At 34.7% G+C, this 6,451-nt stretch overlaps 1 long non-coding RNA gene across 1 annotated transcript; it reads left to right on the forward strand.

Moving 5' to 3' along the window:
* On the forward strand, positions 3,831–5,014 carry LOC108661733. The gene is made up of 2 exons (XR_001927510.1): positions 3,831–3,901; positions 4,763–5,014. It is a non-coding gene; the product is annotated as an uncharacterized LOC108661733 (long non-coding RNA).

A 6,451-nucleotide genomic window follows, 5' to 3' on the forward strand; every position in this document is an offset into this window, starting at 1 on the left:
GATGAATTCATGGTTGGTCAAAATGGGTATGGAGAGAGAATGATCTTGGATTGGTTTGATTTTTAGGTATGTTAGTGTTTTTAGGTGATTAATGATGCGTAGCATGAAAATAAGTGAAGAAAACCACTAAAGGTTTGGTGCCCATCAATAGCTGAATTCTCCAAGTGAATAATGAGGAAGAATGGGATGTTATTCTAGGTGATTTGATTAAGAAATAATAGTTTTTGGTGTAGGAATTAATGAATTATGGAGAGAAAATTAAGTAGGAAAAATCACGGAGTTAGTGTACCATTATTGGCCGAAAGTTCCAAGAAGAAAAGTGAAGATAAATTTGCCTAATTGTGTGTTAATTAGTTGTACTTGGTGAATTGAGGGATTGGAAAAGAAATGGAGCAAGTTGGAGTGAAATTGGAAGCATTGGCCAATTTATCGGATGAAAAATCAACTTAGGCCAATACCGGGTCTAGATGGCTACCCGTGCATTTTTCATTTTATATCATGCATATATATATCGAGCCTGAAATAGCTTATGACTGTTAGATACAATTTAATTGAAATATGTGTCATGGATTATGGCTAGGTGGTGAGCCATTGGATACGGGTAAATGACTGTACCCGCGGACTGAAAATAGGAGTATTTCTACTCCTAGAACTGTGAGTAAACCTATTATCGTCTGAATTATCTAAAGTGATTTTTATCCAATTTTGTGATTTTATGGAAAATGAGTTTAAATGGTAAATCTTTATGTTTTATAAACAAAATGTGATTTAATAAAGTGATTTCATAAAATTGTCTTGCAATTGAATGATGGCTTTGATAATTTGAGTAATTGGAGACCAAGTGATTTATTGTAAATTATGATTTGAATTAAATGGCTTGTGATAAATTGGCATGATTGGCTGAATTTATACATGTGTTGAAAAATATGAACTGTCTGTTTTGCCTTGATAAATTGGTTAGTAATGTAATTTCCATGCTATGCCATTGAGATTTGATCAATTGGTGGATTAAAGATTAGCTACTGCAGTGGTGGGGGGTTTCGTGGACCAGCCTATTAGAGGGGCACAGTAAACTCCTTTATATTCTCACCTCGGTCGTAGAGGCACGTAGGGTATCTCCTGAGGTGGGCTTTTTGAGTGCACTTCACGTTAACCACCGCGTGAGAGTGAGACTCAACCAACGCCAAGGAACGACTGTGTCTCAAATGCGAAAACATGTTTATGGGTATGGGACATTTAACAGCCTGGGCGATCTCAGTGGGATACCTTGACGAAGGTACCCGCGAGAATGATTTTGGCAGGAGCCAAGTTTTGAGAAATTCACGAGCCATATTGATTTTTTGGTTGAAATGAATATTCGTGTTGTGAAAAATTTGCTGAAATGAACTATTTTTAATTGTCTCCCTTTACTCGCCTTTAGATAGTTTAAATGGTGTCTGTTTACTCACTGGGATTATATAATCATAATCTCACCCCTCTTCCTATCCATTTTTCAGGCTCAGGATAGTTTGTTGATAGTTGATTAAGACGACAATTAATCTCGGAGTTGCATCCTAGAAAGTAAGGGTTCGTAGCCCTACACCTTCTTGGTTAGTTGGGAGTCCACGTGTCACTGTAAAAGTAATTTTACACTTAAGTTATCTGATTTAAAGTATGTATGAACATATTTATCTTTTACACCATGTTTTTGACGAGTTTCGGTATTTTTGAAGAAAAATGACGAAAATGCCCCTGTGAGCCAAAAAAAATAATATTTTATTGTTTTGATTTGGAAACGGTTTATGATTTTTTGAAATGTGAGATTTAATAACTGTCACTCACCGGAGAGATGCGGAAGCTGATGCTAAGCCTTGCGGGGTTTCGATCGGCATTCGGGGTAATGAGTGCCTATCGAGACGTCGCGGCTATTATCACAGGCCCGATGGGAGTTTCGGGTCATGAAACGTTAACAAGAATTGCCAGGTCTACGTTTGAGGACCTAGAGGAGTGGTCTCACTCCCTTTGAAACGGTGTCGTCTTAAGCTTCCCTTCAAACATAACTACTTTGGCCAAAACGGTGTCATTTTGTGCCCCTATCCCTTACAACGATAGGTTATTAAACTCTCTTTTGTTGCCTCTCCCTTCATTTCTCTTTACCACTTTCTCTCTGTACAGACAGCACCCTTATTCCTCTCTCTAGGAGAACATTCTCTCTTCTTCCTTAAATAAAACCTTAGCCCCAATTGTCATGCCCGGCTCTATAATATACTTACCATGTCATTCATGTACTTGATAGCATGTCTGCATACTTGGATGCCTCGAAAAATCGTTAAAAGTCGATATTGTACTTAGTGGTACAATTAAGTCGATTAAAGCCTCGAACTAGTCCAAATAGAGATTTTGGGATGTATTTGAGAGTTATTGAACCTTAGAATGTCTTAATATGGTGATTTGGAGTTCGAGGATTAATTTGGAATCCAATCGGGAATTTTTATAACGTAGGGGCAAAATGGTCATTTTGCCACCCGAGGGTAAAATTGGAATGTTGGATGAGATTTTTGACTAAGTTTGACTAGTTGGAACATAATTTGAATTTGAGAAGTGAAAAATTTCAACTCCGACTTTTTTCGAACATAAGGGCAAAACAGTCATTTCACGTGTCTATGAGGACGTAATTGAAATTTTTGAAATTTTACACCACCATGACACTTGTTAAGCCCATGAATTTCACCTATTATCATTTTATATCTTGGATAATTAAGGTATTATATGTGGTGGTAAGAGAATGCTTAATTGTTAAGTTTTAACCATGGACCAATCAAGTGGCCACACATGTCAAGTTTTAATTTTTTTTATAATTTCCTTTATAAACCAGCATAAACCATTCCCAATTCACTCTTCATTGCCGTAAAAGCCAAAGAAAAGAGGAAAAAGAATAGAAACAACCCTAAGGAGGAAAAATTCAACAGAAATTCATTAGATTTTTGAAAAACAACGCGATCGGAGGTAAGATTTCTCGATTTAGCTTAAGATCTACCTACCCNCAGCATAAACCATTCCCAATTCACTCTTCATTGCCGTAAAAGCCAAAGAAAAGAGGAAAAAGAATAGAAACAACCCTAAGGAGGAAAAATTCAACAGAAATTCATTAGATTTTTGAAAAACAACGCGATCGGAGGTAAGATTTCTCGATTTAGCTTAAGATCTACCTACCCATGCTTTCTTTTTTCATTTTCTATGGTTGAAACTCAAGTTTTCATGATGGAAGCATGCTGGCCGAATCAAGGGGGGAAGGTTTTGATGATGGTTTTTGATAGATTTTAGGCTATCTAGGTGTTTTTAGTGTTTTATGATATTCGGTATGAAAACAAGAAAATAACATGTTCTTCATCAAACCCTAATTGGCCAAATTCTATAGGGAATATTTTGAAGATGAATTTTGTCATAGTTCATGTTATCTAGTTCGTATTTGATGATTTGTGATGCCGAAAATCGAAAATGGTTATCAAAAAGTATAGTTCCTTTAGTAAACGACTTGAACGATAATGAGAAAATTATAGTAAATGGACTTAGAATTGATTTCTAATGAGGTATATGGACTTATTGGAGTACCGAAAGTGCAATGAATCTATTTGGAGTTGAATCGGATGTTTTGGCTAATTAAACAGTGTACAGTGCGCGTTTGGTCGAATACCATTTCAGTTCAACAACAATTGAACCTACGTAGAACACCATCTTTAAGTAATTATTCGAACACTTCTCATTTAATTTCATACATTCATAAAGAGCTTGAAATAGTTTTATAACAGTTTGGCATAAATATATTGAATTACTTATTTTGTATTATGTATAGGTGGTGAGTCCTCTGGTAAGGGTAAGGATATCGTACCCGAGGACCAGGAGTAGGAGTACTCCCGTTATTGTAAGTAAACAGACGATCATCTTAACTATCTAAAGTTGTTTCTACTCATTTTTATGTTTTAAAGAATAATGAGTTTAAACGGTAAATTATTATGTTTTAAAATTGAAGTATTGGTTAAAGGAAATGAGATTTATAACTTGTTTTGAAATTGAATACTGGTTTTGGAAATTGAGTAAGTGGAGACTATATACCTGTGTTTGATATATGGTTTGAATTGATGGCTTATGACAATGTGATGGCATGAATGGCTGGATTTGTGTTTGTGTGGAATATATGAACTGTTTTGTTTTATCTTGACAGGTTGGGTAATATCATATTAGTCATGTCATGTTGCCGAAATTTTTATTGATTTGGTAGGGTAAGTGATTAGCTTACTACAGTGGGCGGGTTTTCGTGGACTTGTCTATTAGAGGGGCATGGTAAACCCCATTATATTTTACCTTAGTATGAGAGGCGCGGAGGGTATCTCCTAAGATAGTTTAGAGTTCACTTCACGCCGAACCACCACGTGAGAGTGAAACTCAGCTAACGCCAAGAAACGACTATGTTTTTAAATGTAAAAATATGTTTTGTGTATATGTTATTTTAACAGCCTTGGCGGACTCGGTTGGATGCCCGACGTAAGGTGTCATTGAGTACGAGTTTTGGCACAAGCCAAGTTTTAAGAGAGTCATAAGCCTTACTGATTATTTTTTATGAAATGTAATTGTTTTATATGGTTGAAATGAGTTTTAATGTTATGAATCATATGATGAAGAGATGTTTTAATTGTCTCCATTTACTCGGCTTTAGATGTTATAGATGAACTTTGCTTACTCAGTGGGTTTATAAAACTCACCTCTTTCTTTTCACCCATTTCAGGTTCAGAACAGTCTGTAGACAGTCGATTTTGTCGAGGGTTTGCTTTTGGATTTGCACCTTTAGAAATCATAGGTCTACAGTCCTGTTTATTTTTGTTATTTTGGGGCTCACATGTCATTGTAAAATATTTTTGTATACCCTAGCACTGTGTGCTATTATGTATATGAATTTACTTTGTTATTACGCTACAGTAATTGTTTACGTAGAATTTTTTAAATATTGTTTTATATGAAAATGAAATATTTTATCCAATATTTTTATGTAGTTCTATTAGTTATAAATTCACTTTAAAAAAATGATTTAGACACCTGGATTTATTTTTTATATGAAATGTATATTTTTCATTTATATATTATATTTTTAGCAGATTTCAAAATTTTTGGATAAAATGACTAAAATACCCCTGTGCAGTAGAAATTACTTTTTGATTGTCTTTGACTTGAAAATAGTCTATATTCCTTTAAAACATGATATTCAGTAACTGTTGCTCACAGAGGAGGCGAAAAACTAATGCTAGAGCCTTGCGAGGTTTTGGTTGATATTTCGAGTGAGGTATGTCTATCTGGACATCGCGGCAGTTGTCATGAGCTCGAAGAGAGTACCGAGTTATGACACCAACACCTTCAACCTCTTCCCTCTCTCTCACAGCCAATGACACTAAAACCATTTTTTAGCCTCCTTTTAACGATATTTCGAAACTTTTTTCCCTAAATCCCCAAATCACTCAACCCATTTAGCTTTTTTTTTCATTGCGAATTTCTTTTCTTTTTTTTTTTGTTTTGTTTTTTTGGGTGATTGGGTATTTTGCTAGATGGTAGGAAGGAAAAGCTCTAATATTTTGTGTTGGTTCTAGTTTTTCTGTCTTATAGGAATTTTTTGGGTTTTTTAGGATTTTGAAATCTGACTGCTAGGTTTTTGTGAATGTGGCTTCCTTTTCTTCGAAATATTTTTCTTTATATAGAGGTTGAAAATATCATCCTAGGCAACCAGTCAACTATTGATCCTAGGATGATTTTTCCATCTGCCAAGTGTGATTTCATGCACTTAGCACAGCTCTTGCATTGTACGATTTTTGGTTTCTGCTAACTAGTCTTTTTTCATTTTTTTACTTTATTTATTTTTTGTCCCTCCCGTTTCCAGAAGGTTTTGGTGATTATCTGGATTGAATCCTATTTTAATTTTAATTTGAAATTCTTACCATAATGACTTTTGGATCTGCTTTTAGGTCACAAACCTAAGTACCCAGCCTAATCTTTAAGCCAGACTTAGATTGATAATTAATTTGGACTAAAAATAAGGTAAATAATAAATATAAATATAAAAAAATTTGTGTCTATAGTAGTATTTGTTGAAAGGAATTCTCTTGCAAATTTTATACAAAATAAGAACATGTGGGTCAGGAATCAAAGAGAACCTTTCACTTTAATTTCATATAAATTCTCTGTTGGACTGTTCGTAGAGTTCTACACCATTATAGAGTTCATTCATTGTCGCCATGCAAACCATTGCGCATGTATTATGCCCAAAGTTTATAGTGTTCCACTACTAAAAGAGAAAGTTTGTGCTAGAGGTTTGACAAGCACTCACCTTCAAAAACGGTAAGCCAAAAACCGATTCAAGATTTTAGGCTTGAATGATAATATTGCCATTTTTTATGAAAGAAAAAGGAAAAAAACTTAAAATCCTTGT

This window comes from Theobroma cacao, chromosome 4 (genome assembly GCF_000208745.1).
Source record: "Theobroma cacao cultivar B97-61/B2 chromosome 4, Criollo_cocoa_genome_V2, whole genome shotgun sequence".
NCBI classification, from domain to species: Eukaryota; Viridiplantae; Streptophyta; class Magnoliopsida; order Malvales; family Malvaceae; genus Theobroma; species Theobroma cacao.